Source organism: Polypterus senegalus, chromosome 4 (assembly GCF_016835505.1).
Source record: "Polypterus senegalus isolate Bchr_013 chromosome 4, ASM1683550v1, whole genome shotgun sequence".
Classification (NCBI taxonomy): domain Eukaryota; kingdom Metazoa; phylum Chordata; class Cladistia; order Polypteriformes; family Polypteridae; genus Polypterus; species Polypterus senegalus.
The window spans coordinates 232,904,395-232,918,302 of NC_053157.1; the positions used below are offsets into that span (position 1 = coordinate 232,904,395).

A 13,908-nucleotide genomic window follows, 5' to 3' on the forward strand; every position below is an offset into this window, starting at 1 on the left:
CTATTCTGGTCTCCTTTTTACAAGTGTGTGGTGGAGAGCTCCTTCAACTTCCCTTCTGGTGTGGTACGGCAGCAGCTTGGCTGCAGATAGGGGTGAGGGGATGGAGGGGTGGACTGCAACAGATGGTGAAGTCTGCACAGCGGATCATCGGCAGCAGTCTACCCCGTATCAAGGACATTAACACCAGCAGGTGCAAAAGTAAAGCCTCCTCCATTATGGAAGACTGGACCCAATCCTTTCCAGCACCATAGTATTCTCTGCTGTTCTTTTGTTTGGTTTGTCTGTGTTGGTGTTCTGTGCCCCCGCCACCTGATCAGGGCACCATACAGTCCCTACATTGATGGATTAGTGTTAGATGGGCCAGATATCCACACAACCAGCATCACCTTTCACGTGAAGCCTGAAATCCATGGGGACAAAATTTAGATCATTGATGTTAGTTAGAAGGTCCAGGAGGGCTGGGTGGTCTTATGGCCTGGAACCCCAGTAGATTTTTTTTTTTGGTTTTGTTTTTTCTGTCATCCTATCCATCGGACATTACTTTACGCTAGGGGTCTCTGACTCCAGTCCTGAAGGGCTGCAAGTTTTCATTCTAACTCTTTTCTTAATTAGTGACCAGTTTTTGCTGCTAATTAACTATTTCCCTTTATTTTAAATTGACTCTTCTTGAGACTCTGACTGCTAAATTGATTCTTTTTTTCCATAAATTTGATGTGAAGTGAGCCAACAGATGACCAATTAAGTTGGGACCTCAAACTCCAACCAAACTTCACTTTGTTCAGTTTCTTCATTTGAAGTCAATTCTCGTTGTTAATTTAACCCGTTATTTAATTCCATGGCACTCGCTCATTCTGCCATGGCAGACATTTCCAAAACTGTTGATTTTCTTTTTTAAGAGCGCTGGCTGCCCAAATGTTGTGTGGACCTGAGCAGATCAACATTACTTCACCTTTCTTGATTTTCAGTTATTGTGTGATGGACGCAGGTTGTTGTTTATGTGTTGGTTCATTTTGTGTCTTAATATTGTTGGGTTGATAATTAAGGAAAAAAGAAATGCGTCTTAAGTTGTGCATCAATTAAAATTAAAGCAAAGAGTTAATTAGCTTCAAAATCAGGTCACTAATTAAGAAAAGGATTAGAATGAAAACCTGCAGCCACAGTAGCTTAGAGACCCCTGCTTTTTGCTTTGCTATTTAGTATTCCCTGATCTTAATTTTATATTTATATATATATATATATATATATATATATATATATATATATATATATATATAAACTTCATATTGTAAAGCATTCTGAGCTACATCATTTGTATGAAAATGTGCTTTAGACATGAATGTTGTTGCTGTTCATGTGGATGGGACTTTTGGGAAACAAAAACGGTTCCTCGTTGGCATCGCGCAGTAGAACTAGGCTGGCACCATTAGTTTCAAGAGTGCAGGGAAAGCACAGCTGCGAAAAGGAGCTCTTTGCCCACTTAAAGTTAGTGAGGATGACAAAAGAAAGAAGGGTGAAATGACACCTTTAATAGGCTAACTAAATAGATTTCAAATGCAAAGCTTTCGAGGCAGCTAAGGCCCCTTCATCAGGCAAAGATGTAACAAAGAAACTTAAAAATACTCTCGCTTATTTTGGGACAGCAAAGTGATTTTTTTTTTTCCTTCATGTTAACCTTATTTGTTCAAATTTTAGCAAAATTAATAAACCTTAGATTAATTAACCTTGAAAGAAGAGAACAATGAACTAATAAAATGTAGAGATGCAGTTGTGCTTGAAAGTTTGTGAACCCTTTAGAAGTTTCTATATTTCTGCATAAATATGACCTAAAACATCAGATTTTCACTCAAGTCCTAAAAGTAGATAAAGAGAAACCAGTTAAACAAATTAGACAAAAATATTATACTTGGTCATTTATTTATTGAGGAAAATGATTGAATATTACATATTTGTGAGTGGCAAAAGTATGTGAACCTCTAGGATGATCAGTTAGCTTGAAGGTCAGGTGTTTTCAATCAATGAGATGCCAGTCAGGTGTGAGTGGGCACCCTGTGGTATTTAAAGAACAGGATCTATCAAAGTCTGCTCTTCACAACACATGTTTGTGGAAGTGTATCATGGCACCAACAAAGGAGATTTCTGAGGACCTCAGATAAAGAGTTGTTGATGCTCATCAGGCTGGAAAAGGTTACAAAACCATCTCTGAAGAGTTTGGACTCCACCAATCCACAGTCAGACAGATTGTGTACAAATGGAGGAAATTCAAGACCATTGTTACCCTCCCCAGTAGTGGTCGACCAACAAAGATCACTCCAAGAGCAAGGCACATGTCTAATAGTCGGCGAGGTCACAAAGGACCCCAGGGTAACTTCTAAGCAACGGAAGTCCTCTCTCACATTAGCTAATGTTCATGTTCACGAGTCCACCATCAGGAGAACACTGAACAACAATGGTGTGCATGGCAGGGTTGCAAGGAGAAAGCCAGTGCTCTCCAAAAAAAAAACATTGCTGCTCGTCTGCAGTTTACTGAAGATCACGTGGACAAACCAGAAGGCTATTAAAAGAATGTTTTGTGGACGGATGAGACCAAAATAGAACTTTTTGGTTTAAATGAAAAGCGTTATGTTTGGAGAAAGGAAAACACTGCATTCCAGCATAAGAACCTTATCCCATCTGTGAAACATGATGGTGGTCGTATCAGGGTTTGGGCCTGTTTGGCTACATCTGAGCCAGGATGGCTTGCTTTCGTTGATGGAACAATGAATTCTGAATTATATCAGAGAATTCTAAAGAAAAATGTCAGGACATCTGTCCATGAACTGAGTCTCAAGAGAAGGTGGGTCATGCAGCAAGACGACGACCCTAAGCACACAAGTCGTTCTACCAAAGAACAGTTAAAGAAGAATAAAGTGAATGTTCTGGAATGGCCAAGTCAAAGTCCTGACCTTAATCTGATCAAAATGTCGTGGAAGGACCTGAAGCGAGCAGTTCATGTGAGGAAACCCACCAACATCCCAGAGTTGAAGCTGTTCTGTACGGAGGAATGGGCGAAAAATCCTCCAAGCCGGCGTGCAGGAATGATCAGAAGTTACCGGAAACGTTTAGTTGTAGTTATTGGGGGGGTCACAGCAGATACTGAAAGCAAAGGTTCACATACTTTTGCCACTCACAAATATGTAATATTCAATCATTTTCCTTAATAAATAAATGACTAAGTATAATATTTTTGTCTCATTTGTTGAACTGGTTTCTCTTTATTTACTTTTCGGACTTGAGTGAAAATCTGATGATGTTTTAGGTCATATTTTGCAGAAATACAGAAAATTCTAAAGGGTTCAAAAACTTTCAAGCACAACTGTAAGATAACCATCACTAGAGAAAGTCTTGTAAGGTTTTCTTTGAAGTGCATTGTCTGTAAGATAGGCCTCTGTATCAATCTATGGCTAACACCGTACAACACTCTACTGCTATAAGTAAAAATAAAAAAGCTTACATTTCACTTTAAAAAAAAATGCTACTATAGAAAATTTTAAATTGTGAAACTGAATTAAACAACACAGACTTAACGGAGGAAATGTTTAACAGTTAAATAAAAATACAGATCTAAACGAAAACAATTAGCAGAATAACAAAAGAAGAAAAAACAAAACAACAAATGTAATACGAACAGTAGCGTAGCGGGCGGGCAGGCGACATTATTGGCCGAAATGCTCAGTACAATTCGTGTGTAAGCAGCAGGGTTCGGTAAAATATCGTTCAAACTCTCTGATTTTTATCCACAAATGCTTTGAAAATAATTTCACGACTGTGCCTCTGTGACAGCATCAGATACAGCAGTTGAAATTTATGAGGCAATAACAAAAATAAAGATAAACATTACACCAATAATTTCTAGGAAGATAAACAACTAATTTACAATTTCGTTATCAATCTGAATGTGTCCTTGCTCTGCGCAGAAAACATCCCCACCTATCAATTGTACACTACACTGGTTCTGGTTTTCGCAGCTTAATTATATTAAACTAATAATTAGAACACGACTTATCAGGGCGTCTGTACTATATTCTTGTCTAGTGAAAAATGATTGCTGTTTCTCTATATGAATAAATCTATGCAAAACGTATCTAATTTTTTCTCTATACGTCATTTTAATTTTCTATTTAAACAGGTTAGCATATGTTGGAGGGCGACAAATTGAAGCACCGCCCTGCCCCGAGCGGCACGAACTCGAGCTAAGCCACTGAATAAGAAATAATAATTTAAGCGGTACTTGTGTACTAAACGGTAGTGATGGGCGGAGTGAAGCCTCATGAAGCATCAAAACGTTTGAAGCAATTGTGTCGGAAATCGTATCGAAGCTTCGAAGCATTTGACACTCACCTCTTTAGTGACCCCTCCTGGCCATTTTCATTAACATTACACAAACTCATGATCCACTTCAATGACGTCTGTTATAACTCTTATTGCTTTTATTTTTCGCTGCTACAGACTGACAACGAAGAGAAGGGTTCGTCAGCAACTTCTAGTGTCTGATGTCTAAAAATATAAATATATATATATAACTAACGCCGACAAGCAGAATGCACTATACGATAGCAAGAGTTAAAATAAGACGCCTCACGCATGGATTCCCGGCTCTTTCAATTAGTATTTACCTTTGCACTGTATCATTATAATCGCTCCTGTTATTAGTATTAGAATTAACCCTCATCTTTTCTTGAGATCACATTTAATAGCCTTAAATGTTTTCCTTGGTTTGACTTAATTAAAATGGAGTAGACGGAAAATAATGGTTTATCCCTGTACTTTGCCATGATATAGGTAAGCACATTTGAGAAAGAAAAGGTGAAATCCTTAAATCAGTTGTTATTATTCGATCAAGTATTGAAATATTTCATTTATTAGTACTTTACAATATTTTGTGGAGCACGAAAGTAACGAATTAGCTACAACGAAATGACGCCGTCAATGGCACAATTAACTAAGGTGGTTGCTTTTCAAATTCTGAACGTAGTGCTAGCCCGAGTTCGATCCCACTTAAAGACTCATCAAAATTAACAATAATAAAAAAAATGATCAGAATTGAAATCTTTATAACCAATTTGAACTAAATAATTTTGAGAGATACTGTGGAAGGATCGCATAAGAGATCTGTTCGGGAATCACCAAAATCACCATCAAAATGCGATGTCTAATTGCGGATGGCAGCTCACATATTTACATTAATCCATTTCTATTCATTGCCATTTGACATCCATGAACCCTCCATTGAATAAGGCAGTGGTTCTCAACCTGTGGGCGCGAAGTAACAAAAGGGGGCGAAGATGTGAAAAAAGAAAACATCTGTTGGAACCAAAACAAATTAACTTAAACTACATTCTGATAATAGAACAATAAATACTGTATAGAGTTAGATAAATGTCGATAAAAGTTAAGTAGGTATAATCAAATATGCATCTACATTTCAAAAATGTTGGGGCGCGATTAAAACTGTTATGAAAACTCTGGTTGCAAATACTTAAAGGTTGAGAAACGCTGGAATAAGGTGATAACAAAGCCACTGTGGTAGATCAGGTTGAATTTGCTCTGCTGCACCAAACATTCAAAGGTGTCAATCCAGAGCACATCAGAGAGGCTGAGAGACACGCGCAGATCAGTCACCGGCACAGACACACACGGGCACTCCAAGGTGAGCAGTGCACATATCAAGGTCGGCATTAAAGATTGAGTGCTGAGGCAACAAAAGCAGCGGATAAACACATCTGGACCTGCTGTTGAAAATTCATTTGCTTTTAACAGCAGCATCCCTCCCTGGTGATCACATCTTCAAGGTCCGGACAGGTGATCAGTAAAAGTTTTTAGTCACAGCACAGTGCAATAATAAAACATTTCCTAAAACACATAGTTGTCCAGTCTGTATCATTCCTAAGCAATCTTCCAGTAATAGAGGCGCAATCCCAGTTACTAACACATTAACACTCAAAGCAAGAACACATTCCACCTTATCAATTTAATATTTAAAAATTTAAACCGCTAAACCCGCCATCAACAACTACAAAAACAGTTGAAATCGTTACTCAAATATTTTTTGTTATAGACATAAAACAAGATGCACGTTTCCATTTGATATATCTTTACTAGTGTTCTCGCCTTGTTCGCTCCCGGTCCACGCTGGAATTTGCTGTTTAATAAAAAAAAAGAAAATCAGACTCTTTTGGGTCATAATTTACAGGAGTGGACGTGGGACCCGAACCCACGTATGCTTTAGTATGAAGCGGTAACGCTACCGCTGCACCACTACTATTTTCAGGAGGATGGTATATAATGTATGTTTTTTAATGTATACATGTATGTATGTAGTGAAGACGAAAACAATTATATATAGATGTATACTATATGACATACCTTCAGTGTTGCATGAAAACGTTGAGGCGAAGAATGGATATTTAGGAGAGTATTATAGTGAGAGATGTGTCGTCACCCGTATTGCTAAAGCTCTTCTTTGCAGCATTATGCATTCAACAAGTCGGCGTTTGTATGATGTATAATTTATAATTTTATTTTTTGCCACAACGTATAATCGGGCACGATCATTTAACATGTATTGATCATCTACAAACTTTCATTTCAATGGGAATTCTGTTGAGTTTTTTAACTCTGTTGATGCCATATGTAGCCTACTTCAAACGGGAGCTCGTTGAACAAATAATGAGTGGAAGCTTTGCAGAGTACTGAGATTGCGTCATGACGAGCTTTGAACGGGTCTCCGAAGCCTCAGACATGCGTGCTAGTTAGATGATGACGGAGCTACGAAGCCTCAGACATGCGTACTACTGAGATGATGACGAGGCAACTGAAGCCTCAGACATGCGTACAAATGAGATTGCGTCATGACAGGCTTTGAACGGGGCACTGAAGCCTCAGACATGCGTACTACTGAGATGATGACGAGGCTACTGAAGCCTCAGACATGCGTACAAATGAGATTGCGCCATGACAGGCTTTGAACGGGCACGAAGCCTCAGACATGCGTACTACTGAGATGATGACGGGGCACTGAAGCCTCAGACATGCGTACTACTGAGATGATGACGCGCTACTGAAGCCTCAGACATGTGAAAATACGAGATTGGATCATGATAGGGCTTCGAGCAGACATGGTCACTGGTTACTGAATCTTTGTAAAGCCTCAGCACACTGAAAGGCATTGACCTCTTAATTTTGAGAGTCTATCTGACACTTAACTCTCTAGTTATATTTTGTAATTGTATTGACATTACACATTTCAGTTGATATGGTTAAGCTACAATTCAGGTAGTTGCTGAGAATTAATTATTGTTCTTGTGGATTGCTGTGATTTCCTTTGTCTGATACATAGTGTCAAAGATATATTGTCATATATTAACTTTATATATATATGAAAAGATTAGGTAAATCGTTCAACCTTTTTATGGAACACTTAATTTTGTTCAAAACCGTCGTCATATAGTATACATCTATACATATAATTTTTTCGTCTTCATTAGGAGAATACAACAATGATACTCTCGTATCAATTAAACCATTTTAACGTGCATATGTCAAACAACATATTTCATCCGCCGCAGTAAGAACAGTAGTAGTAGTTCAGTTGTGCAGAGCTCGTTAATTATCCGGATTAGGTGGCTCAGTGGTGTTGTCGCTCAGGTTCGTGTCGCTGATCCTCCTCTTGTGAAAGTTTTTTTTCTATTCCTCCATTTAACAAGCTTGGACGGATAGTGAGCGAATCGAGCTATCGAGGGAAGGTTGGGCCACCGTAGTCGGGCAGGTGGCACACGCCCCTAATTATATTGTGTATGTAAAGAGTTTCACTGTAAAATGTAATAAGCTTCATATTTGTGTGTTTGGAGACCCAGGTGTCGTACTGAATTTGTATTGTAGAAAAATATACTACTGTCCATTATGCCTAAATGTGTCTTTTCGTGTCTGATCGCTATATGGCACTTCCAACTTGGGACAATTCGCTATAAACAGTTTCAGCCAACCTTCTAAACATGCAGAACGACAGTGTGAACCTTAATTGTTGCGGCGCAGCATCTTCGTTTCAGTCAGTCATTGTCCTGTTAGACTATTTACTGTTAAGTGCTGCTTGAGCTACCGTTTATAGTACAACAGGTGGCCTACGTAGTTCTTAAATCGATATTGAAATGCACACACAAGTCTCCTAAATTATTTATTGAAATGCCTACATTTACAGTGTCCGTTTTAGGAAGTCGTAGTTTTACTTGTTCCCGTTATTAGGAATTATAATTTCTCAGTGTCACATATTATTCGTTACTACTCGCGAGTCCCGTATCATTGAGATTCTGTTTTATATTCTGTATAAGGAAATTTTTAAAAGTAGCGTTGATTAAACTGACTATAGCAGACTTGTCATCTTCTTAAAATGATTTTATCGATTTGATATTGACAATTAATCATTAGGTCAAACATCAAGGAGGATTTGAGTTAGCATGGACTGCACTGTTTCTTTTTTTTCGTGACATCGTGTCAGTAGAGAGTGCGTCACGTTAACAATGCATTCTGTCCTAAGTGACAGCGCACACACTTTTTTATATTTCCTAAAGGCCAATGTGTCTCAATTTTCTCATTAATATATTTTGACAGTGTCTTTTAGTGAGAATGATTATAAACATATTACCTGTGTTCATTTCCCATGTAGATCTGTAACGTTTGGTGAGTATAAATAAAAAGTAACAACACATATAATAGTTATGTTGCATTGTTTATGATTAACAAAATTCATCGTTTATCTGAAATGTTCTACGTATACAGTCGATTTATTCCACTTCTGAAGGTGTACATTGTCGGTATTACTTTATTACATGTTATTACTTTAACATGGCCTTTTAATAACTTCACTTTAACTTAATACTGATACTCTGTATGTTCAATTCTTCATAATAACTATTCACAGTGGCTCCAAAATCCGTACTGACCCCAACTCTCTCTTCTGTTTCTTTTCCGGTGGCCTGCGCCACCACCACCTACTCAAAGCATCCTGATGCACCAACATTGATGGACTGAAAGCCAGAAGTCTACGTGACCATCATCATCAGGTCCTTCCATGAAAACCCTAAATACAAAGAGGACTGTTTCATTTATGTTGGTAGATTGCCCAGAGGGGACTGGGCAGTCTCGTGGTCTGGAACCCCTACAGATTTTATTTTTTTCTCCAGCCTTTGGAGTTTTTTTTTTCTGTCCACCCTGGCCATCGGACCTTACTTATTCTATGTTAATTAATGTTGACTTATGTTTATTTTTATTGTGTCTTCTATTTTTCTATTCATTTTGTAAAGCACTTTGAGCTACATTTTTGTATGAACATGTGCTATATAAATAAATGTTGATTGATAGATTGAATGATATTCTCCATTGCATTTGCTCCGAGTGTAACGTGTGCCAGTGTAACCGAGGGATGGCAGACGAGCTCACGTATGGGTGACAAGGCACATTCTCATCCTGATGTCCAGGCTCTTGTCATAAATATTCCCATCTTGTGCTTTTCTCGTTCCTGCAAGTTTACTATTATTATTGGACATGTAGAGGAAATGTGTTTTATTTTATGTCTATGAAAGGAAGGACGGTAAAGCCTTGAATGAAACTGAGTGTTGATGCTTTGGGTAACAAGACAGGTTAAGGAGCAGAGAACATTGAATGTGATATTGACTGCGGGGGATTGTGTAACTGGAAGATGGTTTAAGAATACAGAAACGGCAAAAACTTAGTCTTTCAGTAATTCTATTTACATCAATTATTTACTCTGTTGTGCTGCACTTCGGAAGATTACTTATTTACCCCCCCAGCGCAGCCTTTGATAAGATGAATTCACAACTAAAGGAATGTTCATGACAAAGTCAGGTGCTTTTTTGAAAGTTTGGCTCCAGATGTGCTTATCCAGCTTCTCCTTCTTCTCAGTACTTGAGTGATCTTTACGTTCACCTTTGGATGAATTTGCAAAGTTTCTTTACAACTTTTTTGTCTCATTAACGCAGAAATCCCAAGGCTTTCCTAAAATTGCAGAAGACACTGTTGATGGCGCTGATTCTGTTTTAAAGACAATTGTGATTAGTTATGCAGAACACGCTTTTACTCACATTGCTTTTTGGAAATCAATAATACAAATCGGCAACAGATCTGGGAATCACTGAATAGTAAAACGTTTAATGAGGAATGTCTTGCGCATATACTGGTGTAATGACCACGTCGGCTTTAGTGAAGCATTTCTTAGCCTCTGTGATATGATCGACATGGGGTAGAATAGATTCTGGATTGTTACAATACGTGCTACCTTACGCAAAATATGCTCATCGATTTGTTACAGATTCTTGGTGGACACAATTCCACACCGAGGAAAAAGGTGCCCCATGTAAATCGTTCATAATGTCTCCAAAATATATTTGTTAACTTTCAAACAAGTACTACTTAACTGTTTTATACAAAATCCTTATTTCAACATATGCGAGCCCCAACTAGGATTTGAACTCGGTTAGCGTATTTTATCAATATAACACAGACAACCGCTATTTACGCTTTGAGCCAAAGCACTTCAGCAGACTAGTTACTGACCAAATCGACTGCTGACTGCGCGGATATCAATGACGTCATTACGCTAGCGTGCTCAAAATCACGTGACGGGCGCATTTGAAGCAAGCCTCGAAGCGGTGCTTCGATCTCCAGTGCTTCGATAGCTCGACACAGTGTCGAAACCTGAGTATCGAGCGGCCCATCACTACTAAACGGACGGCACGGACCCTTTTCTATAAACGTAACGAGAATCGGATTTTCGTTTTTAACATTAGGCACCCAAATGAAACATCAACATTACGGACCTATAGGCAACTATGCTCCACCCCCACAAACTTTAAGGTTAGTATTTGTGGTCGGAGTAGGTCAGTCTAATAATTTAAACTCCAAAAAACAAGCAACCGGCCATTCAAACTTTTCAGTAGAACAATGAAACTTCCAGTGGAAATATTTAAAACAAAGAGTGACTACGAGTAAAGTAAAAGTAAAGGCCTGCGGTTGTTATCCGTCATAATTTGCGTTTTTCTGTGTTAATGAGGTCTCGTTGAGGAATTTAGTTTGTTACTAAAAGACCACAGTAGACGCTTCAGCCGCTTGTACATAAAAACAGAAGATGTTCATTTCTGAACGCCCCTTTAAGAAAGATCACCGTCCACTTTTCCAATAGACACATCCCCCTAAAACGGCAAAAAAAAAAAGGCAGTCCACCGGGAAAATCTAAATGCGGATTTGACGACTGGGCTGCGCGGGATTGCAATGAACTTCACCGTCAGGCATGACAGCACAATGCTTGGGTTAAATAGAAACGAGAAACGGAGAACAGGTATTTATTTGAGCAAAGACAATCACGATTTAATTCGCCTGCGCTAAACCAGATGGCACACTGAATCGCACGCTACGCTACACGGATCATCTTAACATTCCCACGTTAATAGTCCACACCAGCTGGAAGCGAGCATACTCCGTAATTGACTTCAAACTCATTGAATAACGAGGGCGCGATTCGCTATGACTCCAATACGCTAAAAAAAGAGATGAAAACTTCGCGTGTTTTGTCTAAATCCCCACAGTACCAGACAGCTTCTAAAATATGTAACCGCTCATCGTATCGTTTCCCACATCCCCCTTAAATTCTGACCCGTATACGACCTCCGCGTCCGACTTGATCTCACCTTCCGCACTTTTGCTCGTTTCTATGTACGTTGATGAAGTCTGAACACGATTGTCCTGCTCGAGTGAGACCCGTGAGCTCGGAGACAGGAAACATGAACATAATGTACGTCATCTGTCAGCGACTCGGGAGACTTGGCCACGCCTACACATTTTGTAGGAAGTGTCAATACAGAACCGAAAAGAGGAAGGGGCGGGCGGAAGAACTGTTCCCGTCAACCAGAATTTAAATGCAAGTCTTCTTCAGTCTGACGTCTGTGTTCATCAATGGGGAAAAAGGCCTTATTTTAGGATCGTATTATAGACACCACAATGCAAACAATAATTACAATATATACCTCTTTAGTAGTATTAAAAAGGCAAGTTTGCAGGGGGACTTTAACTATCCGAATATTATCTTGGCTAACCTTGAAAATAACGGAGTTTTTAGACCTGACTAAGGGAATGTTTTATAACACAGCACAGTCGTGGCCAAAATTTTTAAGAATGACCCAAGTTTGGGTTTTTACTAAGTTGGCTGCTTCAGTGTTTTTAGATTTTTTGTCAGATGTTTCTATGGTATACTGAAGTATAATGACAAACGTTTCAGAAGTTTCAAAAGCTTTTATTGACAATTCCATGAAGTTTATGCGCAGAGTAAATATTTGCAGTGTTGGCCCTTCTTTCTTTTTCAAGACCTCTGGCAATCAACTTTTGGGCCGAATCCTGACTGATGGCAGCTGCCCACTCTTGCATAATCAATGCTTGGAATTTGTCAGAATTGGGGGGTTTTTGTTGGTCCACCGCCTCTTGAGGAGTGACCACAAGTTCTTAAAGGGGAGTTTCCTGGCCATGGACCCCCGAGCCACTTAGTTGTCACTTTTGCCTTATGCCTCGGTGCTCCCTAATGCTGGATTGTTCATTGAGGATGAAAACTAGGAATGCTCAAGTCAAGGTTATTCACAGCTCGTGCAGTGTGTCGTTACTGGTTATAATACGCTACCGTGGCTGTTTGTCTGTCTGTCCAGGATTTTAAATCACTTGTTGCTCACAAACCGTTTGACCTATTGACCTGAAATTTGGTACACATATACTATGTGACATCTACTATCTGCTTTCGGGGTGTTGATTGACCTATACGGTTATTCCTCTCTTTGTTTTATTGTATAGGGTGGTCCAGATGTAATAATGCAATTTTCATTACGTTATAACTTATTAAATTTATTACATAGAAAATCACCCAAAAAATCCCGGACCATCGAGAAGTGTGTAAACTGACGACATGAAGAATCGTCTTCGCGCCAAACTGGAATTGCCCCCACATAAATCAAAGTCATCAAGACGATCTGGACCACCCTGTAGAAACGACTCTCAGCAGGGCAGGCGTGTGGCGCATGCGTACGGGCGCCATTCTCATCCCTACCAACTTTGCCATCACTTCTTCTACCTCTTCATATCTTAAATTATTCTTCAGGCAAATTGAAGACTTAAGTGCCAGCTTAAGTGAAAAATGAAAGAAATCATACTAAGTAATTGCAGTTTTAACAAAAAGAGATGCCGACAAAAGAAGTGAAGAAGCGATCCGCTAGGGTGGACAAAACAAGAGCTGCTCAGCAAGCAGCAAGCGCATCAAACTCTGAGCAAACCAATGCTAGGCGTAGAGAGAAAGAGGATGGAAATTATAAGTCAAGTGGTAACGTGCAGTGCGCCGTTACTGGTACAGTATATTAAGAACAGCAGCGGACTCGGCACCGACACCACTCTTAACGTTGACTGGACCATTTTTTTAGCACTCTTATATTTCTTATTTTTAGAATATTTTTGCGTCGTTATTTGTAAAACTCTTCTTAGCCTAACATACTTTTTGTATATGTCCATACAGCCATCCATCCATTATCCAACCCGCTATATCCTAACTACAGGGTCACGGGGGTCTGCTGGAGCCAATCCCAGCCAACACAGGGCACAATGCAGGAAACAAAACCTGGGCACGGCACCAGCCCACCGCAGTTTTTGTATATGTGTATCAACATTTTGCACAACAGAGTGTGTGAGTATGTGTGAGAGAGAAGAAGAGAGAGAGAGAGGAGTGTGTGTGTGTGCGTGTTGGGGGTGTCAGAAAGAAAAATCAGATGTCCATCGCTGCTTGTTATCAATTCACTGGCCTGTAAACACCTTACAGTAAATATTCTGGAG

At 39.3% G+C, this 13,908-nt stretch overlaps 1 protein-coding gene across 1 annotated transcript in view; it reads right to left on the minus strand.

Moving 5' to 3' along the window:
* LOC120528895 (zinc finger protein 420-like) overlaps positions 1–11,838 on the minus strand; it is a 58,184-nt gene extending 46,346 nt beyond the window's left edge. Inside the window, exon 1 of the mRNA XM_039752971.1 lies at positions 11,736–11,838. The gene's annotated coding sequence lies outside the window, so the exon portion shown is untranslated. The remainder of the gene's footprint in view (positions 1–11,735) is intronic.
* Positions 11,839–13,908: the final 2,070 nt, after the last annotated feature.